The 22,789-nt window shown below is 44.2% G+C and overlaps 1 protein-coding gene and 1 pseudogene across 1 annotated transcript in view; both read right to left on the bottom strand.

Annotated features, from left to right (window-relative positions):
* The window catches only part of LOC124617826 (RNA-binding protein 24-B-like), a 349,098-nt gene that overhangs the window by 64,676 nt on the left and 261,633 nt on the right, over positions 1-22,789 (bottom strand). The gene's annotated exons all lie outside the window — the stretch shown is intronic.
* LOC124560436 lies at positions 13,242-13,359 on the bottom strand (annotated as a pseudogene).

Raw genomic sequence — 22,789 nt, 5'->3', positions numbered from 1 at the left:
AAGTCTGGAAATACTTTCAGAAACGACTTCCTGACAAATCTATCCTCGATGTTAACAAATTTCTCTTACTCAGAAACGCTTTCCCTGCCATCGCCAGTCTACATTTTATATCCTCTCTCCTTCGAGCATAATCAGTTATTTTGTTCCACAAATAGCAAAACTCCTTTACTACTTTAAGCGTCTCATTTCCTAATCCAATTTCCGCAGCATCACCCGATTTACTTCGACTACATTCCATTATCCTCGTTTTGCTTTTGTTGATGTTCATCTTATATCCTCCTTTCAAAACACTGTCCATTTCGTTCAGCTGCTCTTCCAGGTCCTTTGCTGTCTCTAACAGAATTACAATGTCATCGGCGAACCTCAAAGTTTTTATTTCTTCTCCATGGATTTCAATTCCTATTCCGAATGTTTCTTTTGTTTCCTTTACTGCTTGCTCAATATACAGTTTGAATAACATCGGGGATAGGCTACAGCCCCTTCTCACTCCCTTCCCAACCACTGCTTCCCCTTCATGTCCCTCGACTCTTACAACTGCCATCTGGTTTCTGTACAAATTGTAAATAGCCTTCCGCTCCCTGTATTTTACCCCTGTCACCTTCGGAATGTGAAAGAGAGTATTCGAGTCAACATTGTCAAAAGCTTTCTCTGAGTCTACAAATGCTAGAAACGTAGGTTTGCCTTTCCTTAATCTAGCTTCTACGATAAGTCGTAGGGTCATTATAGCCTCACGTGTTCCAATATTTCTACGGAATCCAAACTGATTTCTCCGAGGTCGGCTTCTACCAGTTTTTCCATTCGTCTGTAAAGAATTCGCGTTAGTATTTTGCAGCCATGACTTATGAAACTGATAGTTCGGTAATTTTCACATCTGTCAACACCTGCTTTCTTTGGGATTGGGATTATTATATTCTTCTTGAAGTCTTGATGTATCATACATCTTCCTCACTAGATGGTAGATTTTTGTTAGGCCTGGCTCTCCCAAGGCTATCAGTAGTTCTTATGGAATGTTGTCTATTCCCGGGGCCTTGTTTCGACTTAGGTCTTTCACTGCTCTGTCAAACTCTTCATGCAGTATCATATCTCCTATTTCATCTTCATCTACGTTCTTTTCCATTTCTATAATATTGTCCTCAAGAACATCGCCCTTGTATAGATCCTCTATATACTCCTTCCACCTTTCTGCTTTCCGTTCTTTGCTTAGAACTGGGTTTCCATCTGAGCTCCTGATATTCATGTAAGTGGTTCTCTTGTCTCCAAAGGTCCCTTTAATTTTCCTGTAGGCAGTTTCTATCTTATCCTTAGTGGTATGCGCCTCTACATTCTTATATTTGTCCTGCTTAGCCATTTTGCACTTTCTGTCGATCTCATTTTTGAGACGTTTGTATTCCTTTCTGCCTGCTTCATTTCATTTTCATTTAAGCATATCCTGTGAAATGTCAGGAATATTATCAGGCCTAACCCGCTAATTCTACGCACAAGCGAAAATATCAGTCGACGTTAAATGATTCATAATACACTCGAAGCAACGAAAACGACGCACCACGAAGGATTTACCGAATGGGCCGGAAATCGGTAGATGTGATGTACATGTAAAGACAAAGATGGTTACAGATTCAGAAAAATTACATAATGTACACTAGAGCCGGCAGGAGTGGCCGAGCGGTTCTAGGCGCTACAGTCTGGACCAGCGCGACAGTTACGGTCGCAGGTTGGAATTCTGCCTCGGGCATGGATGTGTGTGATGTCCTTAGGTTAGTTAGGTTTAAGTAGTTTTAAGTTCTTGGGACTGATGACCTCAGAAGTTACGTTCGATAGTGCTCAGAGCCATTTGAACCATTTTTTTACACTAGAGAAAGAGGCTTCACAAACTGAGTAGGTCAATAACGCGCTGGTCCACATTTGGCGCTTATTGAAGCCAAAGGGGCCCTACTAAGAAAGGAAATGGCGCCCCAGACCATTGCTGGTAGATGTCGGGCGACAGTCCGGGGCTTCTCGAGACAGGGCTTCAGCCTGGAATCTCACTGGCTGAAGTGTCTTCGGTGTTGAGTCTTGCTTCGAACTGAGTCGCGATGACCACCGAAAACGTCTCTGGAGACGCCCGGACAATGGTGACATACAACCTGACTGAAGCCTCCCATAAGGCCCGACAACCAGGAGTGATGGTCTGGGGTGGCATTTCATTTCGTAGCAGGACCCCATTTGGTTGTGACGTCCGGCACTCTTAGAGCACAGCTGTACGTCGACGATATTCTACGCCCCGTTTTGCTGCCCTTCATGGCAGGCCATCCTGGGCACACATTTCAGCAAAATAATGCCAGCTTGCTTACGGAGAGAATTTCTACTGCCTGTCTTCGTGCTTGCCAAACCGTACTTTGCCAAGCAAGGTCGCAGGATCCATCCCCAACTGGGAACGTTTGGAGCATTGTGGGCATGGCCCTCCAAGCAACTCGGGATTTTGACGAACTAACACGCCAATTGGACATACAGGGTGTCCGAAAAGACTTTCCCTGATTACATAAATTTATAACTCAGGCTAGAAGTAAGATACAAACATGAAACTTGTGTCGAATTGTTTACAACAATCAAAGTTTTTTTTTTGTGTTTTAGGTTCGCAGTACAGAAGCAGTGGATGAGGTGCAGTGCCCAACAAGCCATGTTAACCAATCAGGAGAAGGCACAGTGTGTCCTGTGGTACCATGAGACACGATCACCAACCACAGTGCAGAGACACTTCCAGACAACATTTGGAAGGAATCCACCTAATGTCATGAGCATTAAAGCCTGGTATGAGAAGTTCAAGAGCACAGGATCGGTTGCTGACCTTCCGAGGTCTGGTCGACCAAGAACCTCAGCAGACAGGGTGGAAGCTGTAAGGCAGTCTTTTCCGCGAAGTCCTAAGAAATCGGTGCGCAGGGCCTCACGTGAATTACAGAAGCCAAAAAGCTCTCTCCATGACATTTTACACAAACGTTTATTGTTTCGTCCATACAAAGTGCAAATCGTTCAGGCCTTGTTGCCCAATGACAATACACGTCGATATGACTCTGCGGTCGAAATGCTATCATGTATTGAGGACGATGATGGTTATCTCAGACGAATTGCCTTTTCCGACGGAGCGACCTTTTTTGTCAGTGGAGTAGTGAATCGCCATAATGTGCGCATTTGGGGTTCACAATCCCCTAGCGAGGTCATGGAGTGCACCAGAGGCAGTCCAAAGGCGAATGTTTGGTGCGCGCTATTGCACGATCGAATTATCGGGCCATTCTTCTTCGCTGAAGCTACCATCACATCTGCAGTGTATCTGGACATGTTGCAACTGTATGCTGTTCCTCAGCTGCTTCAGTATCACCTCGATGTCTTGTTTCAGCAAGACGGTGCACCGCCTCATTGGGGTTTGGACGTCCGTGCCTATCTCGATATGACCTTTCCTGGGCGATGGATTGGTCGTGATGGGCCAACGGTTTGGCCTCCACGCTCTCCTGACATAACCCCATTAGACTTCTTTTTATGGGGTTATGTCAACGACGAGGTCTACCGAACACGTGTACCAGATCTTGAAACCGTGCGGCAAAGGATAACCACAGTCATTGAATCGATCCCTCCAGTGATGTTGGCTAATGTGTGGACGGAAACTGAATACCGCCTAGATGTGCTACGTGCTACCAAGGGTGCTCATGTGCAAGTTTACTGATGTGTGAAAAAAACTTTGATAGTTTGTAAACAATTAGACACCTGTTTCATATTTGTTTCTTACTTCTAGCCTGAGTTATCAATTTATGTAATCAGGGAAAGACTTTTCGGACACCCTGTAATTCAGCGCGATATCCTTCAGGAGGACATCCAACAGTTCTATGAATCAATGCCAATCCCAATAACAGCTTGCGCAAGGGGCTAGAGGTAGACCAACGCGTTACTGACTTCCTAAGTTTGTAAAGCTCTTTCTCTTGAATAAATAATCCATTTTTTTCTGAACTTGTGATCACTTGTTTGTCGGGGGTACATCACATTACCAATTTCTGTCCTGTTCGGATATTTCCTTAGCGGTGCGCAGTTTTTTTTTTCTATTAAGTGTCTGTATGCAACAGTATCCGCGACAGGAAATCAAAATGATCTAGGAAGAGCTGATACACAGTGAATACTTATGTAGATTCCAATTGAAACCATTTAACCTAGTGACTTGCACTTACTGTCACACAAATTTATGTGTGCATATATGCCGCACTTCTAAGAAAAAAATAGACATATATACACTACATTATAGTGTGCAAGATTAAATATATCACACTTGTATTTTACATTTGTTTAAAAAAATGTGCAAAGATCTTTTAGCACAAGTTCAAAATAGGCACCCCGAAAAATACCAACAATACCAAACACTCAAACCAACCATAAAAAAATAAAGCGAAGGAAATAAAGCAGGAAAGAAATTCACAGCAAACTTGTTTGAGTGAGAGAGATGTGGCACGTACAGAACGGCAGCTATATAGGGTGTAAACACACACAGCACACGCTCACGGCAAGAAGGATGTGTGTGTTCTGCTCTGTTACAGGCTAGCTAATAGACTTCTACTGTACACCAACGCTACGTCAATACCACACGCTTCCACAGCAACACAACCATCTTACAAACCAAATTCCCATACTCGTGTGAGTCACTTTTACACTGTGCTCTCCCGAAGTGGGCTATCCCGTTACAGTACTTGCAATCGGCGGATGCGTTATCTGATAGGAGGAAGTTACGTACAAGTATGTGCGTCTCATTGACACGTACAGGCAAAGTTCTATGTTTAACTGTTTTAAGTGGATGCAAATTAATGTCAAGATAATGTTAGAATCATAGATTTTAGAGACAACTGTTAAAGACAATTATGTTAGGTACACTTTCTTAGAACGGAGATATTTTTCTTTCCCGGCCCAGGCAAGTAACAAGGACCTGTTTCAAATTAATTCACGGTTATACAAACACTATGGTTTAAGGTGAAAACTTGTCTGTTATTACAATATACAGCACAGCGATCTGTGACACTGGTTATCAAGTTACAGACTACTTGGAAACCAACACTGAAACCTCCAATACACCTACTACACTCATGTAATGACAACAGTGAATCAAGTAAGGAGCCAAATATTATATAAATATAAAAAAACAATCACACCAGCCTAAACCAACATCAACAGCAATTAAAACCCACCAAAAAAAATGTAAAACATAAAACCTTCAACCTCCACAGCAAACGACACCACCGTGCAAGTAAAAAAAAGGTAAATATTAAAACAAACTAATGAAGATGAAGAGAAAAAAGGAAAAAAAAGAGTCACAGCACACGAACGAACGATCGATCGGGTCGCTCACAGGGCACAGTGTTCTGAATCATCGTCATCATGATGATGATGACTTGGTCATCAGCGCTCGCGTGGAGTGGCGGCCAGCGGCAGTGGCCCTTCGACCCTTCAGCCCGCCGTGCTCTCGCGCCTGAAATAGAATATTGCATTACACACTGGCTGGGCTGGCGGCTCGCTGGATGTGTCGTCTAGTAGACTGCGGCAAGTCGGAGCAGCTGCATTCATTCACTTCTCTACATGGCTAATTAATTACCTCAACTTTAGTGTCGCGTCACGAAGGTGCAGAAAAGATGTCGTGGCTTTCCATGGACACGAACGGGTCTGAACAAACATACCCGTGACAAAATTCAATCACAAGTCACTTACACACGGCTGAATTCAACAGTGATTTTTTTCATATATCTCAGTAGTGTAACAGGCATAAAATCCATATCGATATCACACTCACTACGGCAATCGGCTGCGTTCCAAGCGCGAAGCAATGGTACAAAAATTGCAACATACAACTGGCTATAGTCCACACAATGAATGCTCAGGGCAAGTACAAATAACATAGTTGTAGCTGTCTGTTTTAAGTCATTTATCAACCTCACTTTGCGTATATATCACAGTCATCTGAATTGTAAACGTCTAGGATTTGAGCATTTTAATGAAAAAGATTTTTAAATCGATCTTGTATTTCCTAAGTGTTATTGTAATGCGTCTCCAGACGAAACAATCAGAAAGTCAGAGTGGCTTCCTAAGACACACGTACATTGATCAGAGGAGCGAAATTCAAGAAAACATCTGATTTGCGCTCTATCTCAAGTTTTTCTCCGCTGTCGTTGACATTTACAGATTTTTTGACAGCCGTTGTCCCGTTTTCAGGGCGAACATTTGCAATACTTTCACTACTATGATTGCCGCATAATCAAGCATACCACATTTTGAATTTGTTCTTTGTAAAATGCTTGTCAGAAGAAAAAAGTCTTCTAATGAGAGAACTCATGTTCCGATTTTCAGTCGTTTCAAATGAAGTCATATGCGACGATTGTTGAGTTGTCTTCATGATATACAGAATTCACTCAAGTTGCAGGTAACGCAGGTCAGAATACACATCCATCATTTGTCACTTCAGTTTTCCGAGTGCAATCTAAATTGCCGTTAGCGAAAGTCTTATTCACAGCTCACTTACTGTCCTTACAGTTACTAATAAAGAAAATAGGTGAAAAAACATGATAATTCTTGTACTCTTACACTTGTGATTCTAATGCAAACGCTGTCTAAATGAACTCTGATTTTTCATTTTTATTATTCTGTGATATTTCCGTTTTCGGTTTCTCGGTCTTGTTTTTAAATCGCTACACAAAACTAACATCTATTTCATTCGATTTTTCAACACTCTTTGGGTAAACTTATCCTCCCACGAAGTAAAATTCTATTTGTTTTCATTGTCTTCGTTCAATTACAATGATTCACAGCTGGGAGGAACATTATGTGATCAAAAGTATCCGGACACCCTCATAAAAATACGTTTTTCATATTAGCTGCATTGTGCTGGCACTTACTGCCAGGTACTACATATCAATGATCTCAGTAGTCATCAGACATCGTGAGAGAGCAGAATGGGGCATTCCGCGGAACTCAATCTTCGAACGTGGTAAGGTGATTGGGTGTCACTTGTGTTATACGTCTGTACGCGAGATTTCCACACTCCTAAACATCACCAGGTACACTGTTTCCAATGTGATAGTGAAGTGGAAACGTGAAGGACACGTATAGCACAAAAGCGTAGAGGACGACCTCATCTGTTGACTGACAGAGACCGCCGACAGTTGAAGAGGGTCGTAATGTGCAATGGGCAGACATTTATCCAGACCATCACGCTGAATTCCGAACTGCATCAGCATCCACTGCAAGTACTGTGACATTTAGGCGGGAGGTGAGAAAACTTGGATTTCATGGTCGAGTGGCTGCTCATAAGCCACACACCACTCCGGTAAATGCCAAACGACGTCTCGCTTGGTGTAAGAAGCGTAAACATTGGACGATTGAACAGTGGAAAAACGTTGTGTGGAGTGACGAATCACGGAACACAATTTGGCGATCCGATGGCAGTGTATGGGTATGGCGAATGCCCGGTGAACGTCATCTTCCAGCGTGTGTACTGCCAACAGTAAAATTCGGAGGCAGTAGTGTTATGGAGTGGTCGTGTTTTTCATGGAGGGGGAGCTGCACCCCTTGTTGTTTTGCGTGGCACTATCACATTAATGTTTTAAGCACCTTCTTGCTTCCCATTGCTGAAGAGCAATTTGGGGATGGCGATTGCATCTTTCAACACGATCGAGCACCTGTTCATAATGCAAGGCCTGTGGCGGAAGGGTTACATGACAATAACATCCCTGTAATGGACTGGCCTGCACAGAGTCCTGACCTGAATAATACAAACACCTTTGCGACGTTTTGGAACGCCTATTTCGCGCCAGGCCTCGCCGACCGACATCGATACCTCTCCGCAGTGCAGCACTCTGTGAAGAAAGGGCTGTCATTACCCAAGAAACCTTCTAGCACCTGATGGAGTGGAGGCTGTCATCGTGGTTAAGGGTGGGCCAACACCATACTGAATTCCAGCATTACCGATGAAGGGCGCCACGAACTTGTAAGTCATTTTCAGGCAGGTGTCCGGATACTTTTGATCACATTGTGTATGTCTGAGCGTGTGTGCATAGGCAGACTACTTCCACCAGGATCTATCTTGGAAGCCGTGCGGGACGTCGTGGAGTGCGTTTACTGAATGCACTTACCTAGATCCTTTAAAAACACTAGAAATTGAAAAACGGATAAAACCACTAGTGGGGAAGACGAATGGGAAACCTAGAAAAGTTCTGGGAAAGCACAGCACGACCATTTCTAGTGTTCTTCTCCAGTGTTTGGAGTCCTTATCAAAAAGGCTTGACATCGAAGAAATTCAAAGAAGCGATGCTAGGATCACGATAACTCGGCATGGATATCCCCCGCTCCCCTTCGAACAATAGCACAAATATTCTGGGAAAGTAAATGAAAATATTTAGAAGAAAGCGGCTGGATAAATTTTGATAACCGTTATTCAATAAGGAAGGCGCAGCAATTCTATTGCCACCCTCGTATACCACACGTAGCAACACTCACTCCGTCTTCAGGTCACGAGTGGTCTACCCGGACCATCCGACCGCCTTGGCCAAATCATTCAGCCTTACATTACTGTTCTCCAAGGTCGCCAGACCTGACTGTATGCGATTATTTCTCGGGGTGGTTTATAAAAGCCTATGTTTATGTACCTCCGTTACCATCAATAATGAATGAACCGAGACATCGTATAACAGCAGCTGTGGAATCTGTAACTCAAAACACGCTCGCTGCAGTGTGGGAACAATTTGCAAAAAAAAAAAGGTTCAAATGGCTCTGAGCACTATGGGACTTACCATCTATGGTCATCAGTCCCCTAGAACTTAGAACTACTTAAACGTAACTAACCTAAGGACAATTTGAATACCTCACTGACATAAGCCGGGCATCTCAAAAAGGGGGGGGGGAGGGGACGTATTGAACACTTATGGAAAGGTAAGCACTCCGTCTTCAGGCCACGTGTGGCCTACCGGGACCATCCGACTGCCGTGCCATCCTCGGTGGAGGATGCGGATAGGAGAGGCGTGGGGTCAGCACACCGCTCTCCCGGTCGTAAGATGGTATTCTTGACCGAAGCCGCTACTACTCGGTCGAGTAGCTCCTCAATTGGCATCACGAGGTTGAGTGCACCCCGAAAAATGGCAACAGCGCATGGCGGCCGGGATGGTCACCGATCCAAGTGCCGACCACGCCCGACAGCGCTTAACTCCGGTGATCTCACGGGAACCGGTTATCCACTGCGGCAAGGACGCTGCCCATACCACGCGTAGGGACAACGAAAATAAAATAAGGCAGATTAGGGCGCAAACCGAGACATACAGACAGTTGGTTTCTCATCGAAACTGATGGTTCACTCTTTGCTCGAAACCCGAGGAAGACAATTAGTTCGAGACTATTTTTCCACGCAAGCAATAAATAGTTTGGCGCCCCCTTCCTCGCCCCGATCCCGGCTTGTTGTCGCAGTGTGCGCAACACGCACAATTCCATACCCTGCCTGGATTATTTGAAATTAGGCCTTGAAGGAAGTAGTCCTACATCGTCTCATTTTCTCTTTTCTGAATCCTTAGTGGGCTTGTTCTTACTATTCCATGGGCGTTGGACGCTTTTCGGTAAGATTTAGTCGGTGATTGTAAGAAACATTGTGTGCCAACATTTAGATTCTCTTTTTAGTAACAGACTTAGACCTACGTGAACGATAAATGCTCTATGGGGCCAATCTCTTCAAATATTAAATTTAATTTGCGAATAGCTTATCGAGATGGAGGTTGGAAGTCTGGAATACGTTCCGTAAATATATCACAAACATCACTGTAGTTATGGTCATGTGTCCATCATTTTTTCAATACAAAAAGACGCTGCTCTGCAGCTAACTTTCTATTCACTGTTCGTGAGATAACAAAAAACATGACAACCTAAAACCGTTAGTGTGAACTGACTTATAGGTACTACGCACTAGTAAAGGTCTTAAATGACTAACGCTACGCTAGGCAAACAAAGTTTAAGAGATTACTAGCGACTACTGCCCCACCCTGAATAATCGTGCCCCTCCGTTGCAAAATGGTATTTTTCATGCTTTTCTTTCGGTGGACCTGGGTTCAATTATGTCGGACAGTATCCATTTAAGGTGATACGCCCCTGACTGAAATGGCGCCAGATAAATATACTTGCACCAAGCGGTGAGCCACAAGGATTTATTATTTATTTACCCATAGATATTGTAATAAAAACTGGTTATTGTATACACAGGGTAGTCGACAATTACTACCGAAAACTGACATGTGTGGAAGTATACCGGAGTAGCAGTGTTCTACTAAACACGAGCGAGCAAACGAGCCCGTTGCAAGATAACGGCGATGTGTGGTTACTAACCGCCACTGGCTTCAGTACGTAACATTGTTCTTCTTACTGTTGTTACAAATGTATTCGAAATCTACAGGGTGATCCATTATTATATCTCTATTTTTATTTTACTGCTGTCCTATCACAAACGACGTAAGATCAATCACTCTACCACTATATTATGCTCTATTTATGCCATTACGTAACTGTTACGTATCTGTTATTTGTTGCGGCCCTAACCACGAATTAAGTGAAGATGGCACAGAGATTACACGTTTCTGACCGTGCTCGGATTGCAACCAGGAGATGGAAGTATGGCAATCGCCGGTAATGGTGCAACAATGGTGGATACGGGAGAGGGGAAGACACGCAACTTTGGACGTGAGAATAGTAAAGACACTGCATGCGACTTTGTTGCGTACAGGTTCGGTTACTCACGAAAGGGTTGCTGCACCCCCAGAGAGACTTGTAACTGAAGAGGCTAAAGCCAGAGTTGCTGCGGCGTACGCGCTAAGTCCTACGTCGTCCGTAAGACAACATCAGAAGGAAACTGGTTCGGTCCAACGGATAACGAAAGAAAGAGGTCGATTAGAGACAATGGGAGCCACACTTTGTCCAAGCTTGCTCCCGACATGAGTGCCGGACCATTCTGCTACTTACAGTACTTTGCGATGATCACACATTCTGCAACACACAAGGAAAGCGCGGCATGTCATCAGAGGAACTTTCGTAACTACCGTGGCAACGATCCATTTCCAGGCACATGTTTATAGGACCTTTTTTCCTCCATTTCCGTCCCTGCAGTTTGTCGGTTTTATTAATATTCAACCTATATAGAGCGTTCAAAAATTCAGAGCCTGAACTGACAAAAATTACGACAAAGCGAAAAACAAAAATATTTCCTTAAGTAATAAGATGTAGCAAAAGCATATCGAGCGCGCACTAAGCATGAGAAAGCACGTCCGTGACGAAGGAGATAAACAAAAGGTATCTTCTTCAAACTTTGTTACACTAAAGTTGATCTGAGGTATGTAGTGTTGTGGCGTCCTGAAGTTCACTTTCAGCCAGTAAACAGCGCTGCATCTACGTCTATATTCTGCAAGTCACCCTACGGTGTGTGGCGGAGGATACTCTGTACCCGTCCCACTTTCCCTTTTTCATGTTCCTGTCGCGGAAGATTCGCAGGAAGAACGATTGCTAGCAAGCGTCCGCGTGGGCTCGAATTTTTCTAATTTAATCTTATGATATTTTCCCGAGATATACGAAGGAGGAAGCGACATATTGTGTAACTTCTAGGAACGTACACTCTCGGGATTTTATCAATAGATCATAGCGTGATGCAGTACATCTCTCTCGCAGCGTCTGCCAATGGAGTTGGCTGGCTCTGAGCACTACGGGACTTAACATCTGTGGTCATCAGTCCCGTAGAACTTAGAACTACTTAAACCTAACTAACCTAAGGACATCACAGACATCCATGCCCGAGGCAGGATTCGAACCTGCGACCGTAGCGGTCACGCGGTTCCAGACTGAAGCGCCTAGAACCGCTCGGCCACCACGGCCGGCGCCAATGGAGTTGTCTGAGCATCTCCGTGATGCTTTCGCGCTTACTAAACGGACCTGTAACGAAATGTGCTTCTCTTCTTTGGATCTTCCGTATTTCCTCGATCAATCTCATCTGGTGCGGATCCCACACTGACGAGCATTATTCCAAGTATTGGTCGGACGAATGCTTTGTGAGCTACCTCCTTCGTTGAGGAACTACAGTTTTTGACGGGGCTTCCAATGAATCTCAGCCTGGCATCAGTATTACCCAGGATTGATTTTACGTTGTCGTTCCGTGTCAAATCGCTCCGTCACATAGTCATAGATATTTTTCCGAAGTAACTGCTTCCAGTGATCGTTCTGCATTGTGTAATCGTACAATAAAGGGTCTTTCTGTCAACGTATTCGTAATACGTTACATTTGTTTTTGTTGAGGGTCAACTCCGACTCCTTCACCAAGCAAGAAGAGGAATTATTTGCAAGATTTCTTGCAGAATTTGTGCAGCGACACACACACATGGAACACGCAACACTTGTTCCATCGAACACGGACGTCCATCTACGTCAGTACCGGCGCTGTGTTCAAGTTAACGGGGCTCAGTTTCAACATTCATTGCAACACTGAAGAGAACAAACACGGACTGAAGCACAATCATACTCCTGGATACATAGTACTCAGTCAATAAACAGAGTGTATCAAAAAGTAAAAATCATAACTATTAATTTATTTACGAAATATGCGTCAACAACATGCCGTTGGGAAGAGCAAATTCTCGCGTTTTACATGGTTCCCGCTACGTAGCAGCAGTGTGCGCCACTTCTGTTCTAGTAATAATGATGTCGGGACAATAGAAAGCGTTTTGTGTTCTAATAGTTCAAATGGCTCTGAGCACTATGGGACTTAACATCTATGGTCATCAGTCCCCTAGAACTTAAAACTACTTAAACCTAACTAACCTAAGGACATCACACAACACCTAGTCATCACGAGGCTGAGAAAATCCCTGACCCCGCCGGGAATCGAACCCGGGAACCCGGGCGTGGGAAGCGAGAACGCTACCGCACGACCACGAGCTGCGGACGAACAATTTGAATACCGCACTGACATAAGCCGGACATCTCAAAAGGGAGGGGGGAGGGGACGTATTGAACACTTATGGAAAGGTAAGCACTCTGTCTTCAGGCCACGAGTGGCCTACCGGGACCATCCGACCGCCGTGTCATCCTCGGTGGAGGATGCGGATAGGAGGGGCGTGGGGTCACCACACCGCTCTCCCGGTCGTAGATGGTATTCTTGACCGAAGCTGCTACTATTCGGTCGAGTAGCTCCTCAATTGGCATTACGAGGCTGACTGTAACCCGAAAAATGGCAACAGCGCATGGTGGCCTGTATGGTCACCCATCCTAGCTCCGCTCACGCCCGACAGCGCTTAACTTCGGTGATCTCACGGGAACCGGTGTATCCACTGCGGCAAGACCGTTGCCCTTATGGAAAGGTACGAAAAAAAAAAAAACTTTTTGAGTTTTCCATTCATGAAAAAATAAAATTCATTGTATACGTTTATTAGTTTAAAAAACATAGAGGTGCCAAATCCGGTGTTTCATTTTGATATACCCTGTACATATCCGGCACTTGGCTGCTTACCGAACTGTACCTGTTGTTGTCTCCGTCGTGAATTTTAGTTTGGGCGCCGACTTTCTGAACACCTTCTGTGTAGAAGGAGTCTCTGCCCAGTGCCTTGTTACGTGCTCGTCTAGCACGCCAGATGCAGACGGTGGCGCCGTATCCTGCTTCAGTAAAGCAAGGCCTTCTCGCCGCCTCTTGGGCAACGCGAGACATCGGCACCGAGTTACGGCCGACGGAAGCGTAGCGTGGCTGGTGGCCGGCTGCACCCCCACAAATAGCGGCGACACGCGCCTAGGCCTCTTCCCATAGCTATATTAAGACTGCCCACGACAAGTCTCCGCTCCCAGCGACCCGCTCAGTCGCTTCCAGATGGCACGCACGCGACACTGCCCGACGCCTATCTTCCTAGTGGCACCACACTTGCTCTTCTATATCTCTTGTCTGTCTACAGCACATCACGACAGAGACGTGTGTTTTACGGCGTAGACCAGTGAAGCAATGAAATGGAAGGTCGCTAGGATAAGGGCGTCCTGTTTCGTGGCGATCTTGTTGATTCGATCTGAGCCCACTTGATTTTTTGTTGTGCGTTCGTGTGAAAAGTCTTGTATACGAATATCTGTCGAGGCTGAAGACGATTTCCTGGTCACATTTCTCTTTGTTGTGAGGTTGTTCAAAAAACACCAAGGTTGTTCGAAAGGGCACAACGGAACCTTGTGCGACAATTTCATCCCCGCAGAGAAACTGCGGAACGCAACTGTAAACAAGTATTGTTTAAGTAATAAAACCTAGTACTATGTCCTGGAAGGCGAGTGCTCATCGACGACGAATGCATCGTCAGGACTGATCCATGGAAGTTTAATAGGTCCGCTTTTGTTTTCTATAAACGAGTACATAAACGATCTGACAAATGGGATGTGCAGAAATCTGCAACTGTTTGCTAATGACGTTGTAGTGTATGGGACAAAGTCTTCTTTAAGTGACTGTAGGAAGACACTAGATGATTTGAGCAGATTTCCTACTTTCTATGCTGAATGGTAGCTTGCTCTAAATACGTAAAAATGTAAATTAACGCAGATGAGCAGGAAAAGCAATGCTATAATTTTCAAATACAACAGTAGTGGTGTCCTGCTTTACCACAGGCGTCGATTAAATATCTGGGCATAAGGTTGCAAAGCGATATGAAATGGAACGAGCAGGAAGGCAAATGGTCGACATCCGTTTATTGGAAGAATTCCAGTTCATCTATAAAGGAGCAAGCGTATAGAAAGCGTGTGCAACCCATTCTTGAGTACTACTCGAGTGTTTGGGATCCTCGCCAGGTCAGATCAAAGAAAGGCATTGAAGCAATTGAGAGGCTTTCTGCTAGATTTGCCACCGGTAGATTCAGACAATTCAGGAGAATTACAAGAACTAGTTGGACTGACAGAAAAACGAATGAGATGGTTTTACAGGAACTAGGGGAAAAGAAAGGACTAATTACAGCTACCAGCCAACACAAAGCAAAACTCGTTGGTCACTCAATCACACACGTTTAAAGTTTTTCAACATAAAATCGTAGCGAGGAAAATGAGGGACCGATCGAGAACATCTTATTTAAAAAATATAATCAGTGAGATGGGATATTCGTCAAATGGTTCAAAGGGCTCTGAGCACTATGGGACTTAACATCTATGGTTATCAGTCCCCTAGAACTTAGAACTACTTAAACCTAACTAACCTAAGGACATCACACAACACCCAGTCATCACGAGGCAGAGAAAGATATTCGTCATATATGGAAATGCACAAGTCTGTCGAAGAGAGCAAGCCGTTGCTGCGGAGACAGGGCTTAGCCTTTTGAAAGAAAAAGAAGAAAATGAGAAAATTTCAAATCTACTGTGGTCGATCGCAATGATAAAAGTTCGAATGGATGGCTTATATCTTTCAAGCCAATAGTTTGTCGACCAGAGTTCCCCATTTCAGATTGATGCATTCAGCCTTCTCCGTCATCCTTAGCACTAGATATCACTATTACTCCGTACGGTGTTCGCCTCCGCAGACGAGCCGTCATCGCGGTTGACTGCTATGCGAAGACCCAAGTTCAATTGCCTGTATTGCCCGTACTGCCTGGGATGTTTCCTTGGCGAGAGGACTGGAACTAGGTCAACTCAGCATGGTGATACCAACGGAGGAGTTACTTGAATAAGAAGCAGCGGTTACTAGGTCTGCAAAGTCGGCAACGATCGAGAGAGCTGTGTGCTCACCCCACGCCCCTTCCACCATATCCCATGACCCAATTGGCTGAGGATGACATGGCTGTCGGTGGTGACGATTGGCCAATCGGAGGCCAGAGCGGCGGACCTGTATACTCCACATTGTATCATGCTTCTGTCGCTCATCTTTTCCACGAGGAAATGGAAAAATAAACAGTTACTGCAACGAACCTCATCACAAGCGTTTCCACCTTGCACCATTCCCCCTCCACTGTATGTGTGATGCAGGTAGTAGATATTTGTTATGCCTAGCCCTTTTTACTGAGTCTCTAAATGTACACACCAGGCCTTTGTGATACGTACATTTGTCTTATAATCAACGGACAGCTTAACTGGGTCTCTAAATGTACACAGCGGGCCTTTGCGATACGTACATTTGTCTTATAATCAACGGACAGCTTACATGTTCGTGTGGCTACCAATACGTATCTGCTTGGAATAAGCGCACCATAACTACAATCATATACCAAACTGCTTCTGCTGTATATGTCCATTACCCACAGTTTGTTCCTTTTTAAAAACCGATGCGATTGATAACACGATGTTTACGTCTTTTTAACCCTAAATTTCACTCCAGTACCTAAGCGAAGGCTATTCCGTAGCTTACGGCAGTGTAGGCGTCACTCAATGTCTAACCACGCATTTATCTATGTTAAGTCTAGGACTCACTGATGAAGCTAATACTACCAGAAATGCGGTAGTACTAAATCAGATCAACTCACGGTTTTGCAGTAACCGAGTTTTATATTATAAATTTCCTTTCTTTTATCACAGAGATGGTTTGCAGTCCGAGGTGAAACACTGATCGCTGTTTGAACAGAGTTCGTTTCCACAAAACAGCACCATGAAAATTGGGGAAGCTTCGAAATGCAAAATATGACTACCATCTGATATTCACCAAAGCCTAATACAAAAATCAATGCAGACTTGTTAAAAATGCACAGTCTAGCAACAAATGACTATACACATTCGAATTATATTTATAAATTTATTTTCAAGTGTAAAACGGAAGTGTGTAAACGTAGATGACATTTACGCTCTAAAGGGCGTCACCAAGCGAGGTGGCAGTGGCAAGATACTGGACTTGTCTTCGGAAGAGCAGCAATTCATATCCAGGGCCCACAATCCAGATATCGGTTTTCTTCCTCGCTTATCACGTGCCAGCCGTTGTGGCCGTGCGGTTCTAGGCGCTTCAGTTTGGAACCGCGTGACCGCTACGGCCGCAGGTTCGAATCCTGCCTCGGGCGTGGATGTGTGTGATGTCTTAGGTTAATTAGGTTTAAGTAGTTCTAAGTTCTAGGGGACTGATGACCACAGATGTTAAGTCCCATAGTGCTCAGAGCCATTTGAACCTCGATTATCATAAATCCCGGATGATTCCTTTGAAACGACACAGGCAATTTCCTTGTCCGTTCTTCTCAAGTATAAGTGTACCCCTCATACCTAATGACTTCGTCTTAGACAAACATTAACTTTGCTTACCTTTCATCCTGATTGACGTCACTGGAGACTGCTGTACCATTATTTTCGATTTTAACATCAACCGTGTATCACGGCAATAGTCTCTCCACATTAAAATCATTCTATCATAAATAAGTCAACACAATTATGTCATTTCATGTGGGGTATCCAAAGTGGAGTTTCACGAATAGCATCGCGGTACAGCCATCAGTTACCGAATATCATTATTAAGTCAATATAAGAATTGAGTAACGTTCCTGCCTCGTGTTGCCACGGTGGTGGATGGATAGTAATGATGTTAGTGCCCCAAAGCTACCGGAAATTGATGTGTTGGTCAGCCTAAGTGATCACTCTTCTGCAAATGGGTCTGCAGGAAAGGGGGAAAGTAGGTTCAATACATTCTCGTCGTAAAGAAATTGTCAACGGCGCCACGTGTAGGAAGCGGACGTGGTAGGCAAATGGCGGGCATTTTCCACGCCGTACAGGTAATGCGGTCGGGGGTGTGAGATATTGCCGCGTTGCGTTAATGGCATTTCCGATACGGCCGACCGAGCGGCTTGCGCCTTCATTTGTCGCTGCCCGCAACACACGCCTGTCAGTTTGGTCGTCGGACGAGTTATACGCAGGGGCGGCTCCACCAGACTGTGACGGGTTCAGCGTACGCTGCTACCAGTTGCTTCAACAGTTAGTACACAGTAAAGCATGTGCTTGTGGGAGTCGTGTCAGTGAAACAGCGCAGCGCAACGAGATGTAATCTACCTACATCAGTTACTAATTATGAAGGAAGTGCAACACGTTAGCTCGCGTAATAATTCATAACATTCGTTTCGCTGTGTATATTTACACCGACTAAGATATGTCTCACTGTTAACTTGCATTTTAAACCCCGCGTAGCGTATTTCTCGTGTGAGCTCTTGAGCTGTATTTAGTGAACCTACCAAAAATATTAATATTTACAATATGGGAGTTGAGTGCAATTTAGTTTCCGCCAGAGGCCGTTGCTGCAGCGTTTATGCAACGTACCTCGACTCCGACATGCAGACAAAGGATTAGTATGGCATTCGTGTCTTTCCAACGAGCGTACGCTAAATGTGGAAACCTGAACTGTGGCGACGTTATTACCAGATGTGTCCAAACAGGATCAACTTGCTGTTATTCTTTTCTTGGCTGCGGAAGGAGAAACGCCGGTAGCAGCATGTCTGTCGAAAAGCACCATTGTGGAAAATTGCGATAAGGTGTGCGGCTGCTTCATCATAGCGCACGTCCCCATATCGCAAATGTCGTAACGGCAGAACTCAAGTACCGGGCATATGAGCACCCGCTCTTCAGTCCAAATCTCTCCCCACGAATTATAAAGCCTTCGGTTCCTTAAAAAGGGAATTAAAGGGCCGACGATATCTCTCAGTGGACGATGTGCAGCAAGCAGTTACGGACTTCTTCACGCAACAGGACACGGTGTTGTAATAAACAGGTACCTTCAACATGATGCGTCGGTGGAATGATTGCGACAAAGCTGACGGCAATTTTGCCCGACTGGCATACTCATTCTGGAATGCGCGCCCTTCGAAAAGGAAAGTTTTGATCGCCCCATATAAAATCATTTGTTGTCACTTTCACCGCATTCATGTAATTAAGTTTTCACAAAATCCAACATATGGGAATGCAACTGCAGTGGTTTGAAAGCTGACTCATGGCGTTATACTCCAAGACCTCCGGAACTACACCCCGTAAAAACAGTTTAGCACAAGAAAATGCCGCGTAGAGATAAAAAAACTGAGACGATAAGGTGATAGTTTAAACATTTTTATCAATTCAGTTTCAGCATTAGAAGTGTTTCCCAATATCTGAACCCCAACAATTGTAATGTAAATGCCAGCAGTGTTTCGGTTTTCTAATCTTCACTAAAATTTTCACCACTTATAATTTACTTCAACCAAGACAAGGTACAAGTTGGTTTTAAAAATTAATATGGCACGAACGATAAGCTGGAGTAGTAAGAATGTTGTAAAAGAACGCAAACATTATGACCACTCACTGATGCACTGCCAACGACTTGGTGGTATTCACAATCCCACCACCTTTGGGAATTAAATTTCCCTAACCGTCCTTCACTACAGTCGTGTAGAAGTTTTTACTTTTATAACTATATGACTACCTCTCTCTCTCTCTCTCTCTCTCTCTCTCTCTCTCTCTCTCTCTCTTCCTCCCCCCTCCCTCCCATTTTTAACTTTTTTGTGTTTATGACTGATGTAAGCAGGGGTGCGGTTTCCCAGTCAGGTGGCGAAATGGGGAATGCAACCCACATATTAGTCGGACCAGGGAAAAAAAGCACCACAATGTCGGAACTAAATCAGGAAGTCGAGGCTAATAACCGACTCTGAAGATGGAAAAAGAGTCAATAACAATCACAACAATGGAAGATACGGAGGAGGCAACTTCCTTTGCAGTGTTTAAACTCCAGTGGAGCGACTGTAGACACTGATCAACAACGGATGGCAGAAATCAGCTGCGTATCGTACTGCAATGTGGAAACGAGAAGCTATCACTTTCTAATCCGCGGAGTACACGTGGTGACGACCTTCTACGTAAAACTGCCCGACAGATCTTGGTCGATGTACAAACACGCAGCGGAGCGAGCGTTACGTATAATTACCCGACGTAATGTGTTGCACTTATTTCATGCGTTGTAAATGATGTAGGTGCTTGTTAGATCTCGTTATGCTGTTGTGTTCCTTGACCTGTTCCGTTGACATGCCTACCACAAAAACATGTTGCATTTTGTTCTAACTGTGACAGCAACGGGTAGCAATGTAGGCTGAACCCGTCCTCTATGGTGGTTACCTGTAAGCACTCACTGCCATCGTGCATATTTACTTACTGCCTCTACCCATTTCCGTTAAGCCATCGTCTCGGCTTTTTCTTATCTCTTGAAACCCAACAAAGAATCCCCTTGAGCCGTCTGCCATACATTCACTACCTTACCTGTCCCCTCCATTATCTTTTCATTACAGTCGTAATTACGCCTTCCACTTCACTCTCTTCCGTGGTCCATTTGTTTATTTTCCTTTCCCTCTAGTAATTCTCAACATACTTGTCTCCATTGCTCGCTGAAAAACGCTCAGTTTTTAATGGTTTTCACATTAAAAGTTCATGTCGTAATGATATAAATGAGAAAAATGGTAACGCACATTGATAGTCTCCAGCTGCTCTAAAAAACCCGTCCACTCGATCGGTGACTTCGTTGTTAAATTTTACAAAATTTATTTTAGAGAAGTTGATTACATGCTGTTTTAGCGTTCTTTTAATTCATCTGAAGACCTACTTTGAAAATTGCCCTATAAGTTGAAGTTTATTTGCAATTCATGCAATAAGTAAAATGCCATCAGAAAAAGATGTTTCAGGTAATTCTAACATGCATTCTCAGTTCTTCTGTCCGGTTTAGCGCTTTTAAAATTTCGTCTGGAGTTGCTAAGAATACTTTTTGACATTCGAAACTACTGACATCGCTGGAGGAACTCATTTTTTTACCATAGATTGTAACCTGTCCTCGTCAAGGCAGGCACAAAACGATATCTCACTGTAAAATGGAGAGAGATGAAATCGGACACAATCGCATAACGTAATTAACGAACATTGAAGCCTACATCAGCAAGGCCAGCTGTCTTTTTAACTTCACTCTTCCCGATGCGCACATCACAGCGCTGCTTACCTGCTTACTAGGGCACATTGTTTGTAGCCCGAAATACTTGCAAACACGTATAACCATTACTTAGCCAGTCACGGAAAAAGACCTTAGTATTTAGACAGTTAAAGCTGCACACGAGTTAAGAAGAGGTCGGCGCAAGATGGTGCTACTCCACAAGAGCACATTCTGCGGTGCTGATGATTAGAGCCGACCGTTGTGGCCGAGCGGTTCTAGGCGCTTCAGTCTGGAACCGCGCGACCACCACGGTCGCAGGTTCCAATCCTGCCTCGGGCATGGATGTGTGTGATGCCTTTAGGTTAATTAGGTTTAAGTAGTTCTAAGTTTTAGGGGACTGATGACCTCAGATGTTAAGTCCCATACTGCTCAGAGCCATTTGAACCATTTGATGATGAGATCTATGGTTAAACTCAAAGACAACAGCACAAATACAATAATGCCAAACAAATTATATAGTACACATCTGTTTCTAGCGATACATACCGAAAAGCTTTCACCAGTATTTCGTGCACTTGCCAACGCAACATACGGGTCCAGTGTGATCAGACTAATCGTTACTAAATTGAGGATTAGCGCTTTATTACGCCGACGCCTCCTATTATTAACAACAGGAACTGGTCCACACCATCGTCATGATTACATGTACCAAGGCAGCTGTAGTACTTTGCAGCCACAGTTCAAATTTTACCCGAATTCCGAAAGGAGATTTAAGTCAAACAACATATTTTCAAACCTGTTCACGCTAGACTGTTAAGAATGTATAGCAAGACAGGTGAGCTACAAAGTTCTGCACCACCTTACGGCTCAACAGTTCACTCGGCAATAAAGCGAGGCACTTCCGTATGGGAGGCGCCACGAGGGATTTTCAGCCACTGCCGAAGCCCAGAGACCGTCTGTCAGAGCGGCAGGCCAATGAAGAAGTCGTAAAATTGCTCCTGGCAGCATCAACAAACATGCCTATGCCCACGAACGTGCGCTTCCGCCTTGCTGCTCGTGTGTGCGTGTGTGTGTGTTGTGGACGCGTCGTGGCAGAGACTAAGTCATCGCTGGCTTTTATTAACAAATAAGTCCACAAACGCTGTCGTCTCGAGGTGCCCTTGGTCATTACTTAGGTTTAGTGACAAGTGGAGCGCTGCAGCAGAAATTTAGAGTATCACATCTCACAAGTAAAGCGCGGCAAAGCAGACAGTAAGTTGTAAGGTCTGACTCACAGCAGATACAGTATTAAGCAAAATTCTGTATTGTTCAGTTTGCCAATTGGCAAGTATGCCTAACGTCTCTCCTAGAATATATTCTCAATGCGCGTAGCATCGTCGACCCGAACAGGGTAAAGCGTGAGAAACGAACACCTGAAGAACAATGAAAGAAGTAAGACGCTTTTTTTTTATCCACCTGGTAAGATTTTTAGACGGTTTTCTATTATCTTGCTCGTGCTTCTGTTCACATATACTATGCGCAAAGAGTGAAATAGGACAAAAAATATAGGAAAAAGGGCAACAAGATACGAAAGCCGTGTTCGAAAGCCTCCATTTGGAGTGAGATAACGAAGTAAGATCATCCATTCCGGAAATAAAATACATAATGAGAAAAGCTCTTTTGTCAGAACTCGGGAGAAAAACAATGGCAGCATAAAAAATGGGAGAGGGGAGTTAGTCTGTTTCGTACAATATCTTTTCTTCACAACCTTTCTTCCCTTTGTCATGATTTCTTCTTTATCCCTAAAATAGACTTTTTTTTATACAAGCATCTTTTATAGTACTTCTTCCAATCGTTAAGCTTTGAGAAAAGTTACTGTTCCTCAGCTACATTTTTTAAATGTTATCCGACATACCGTCTTATCTCGAGCATTCAACGTGTAAAGACAGTGTCTGT

The sequence above is a fragment of the Schistocerca americana genome, chromosome 1 (assembly GCF_021461395.2).
Source record: "Schistocerca americana isolate TAMUIC-IGC-003095 chromosome 1, iqSchAmer2.1, whole genome shotgun sequence".
NCBI lineage: Eukaryota > Metazoa > Arthropoda > Insecta > Orthoptera > Acrididae > Schistocerca > Schistocerca americana.
The sequence above is the reverse complement of the archived record's forward strand: the minus strand, read 5'-3'. Positions and strand labels throughout refer to the sequence as shown.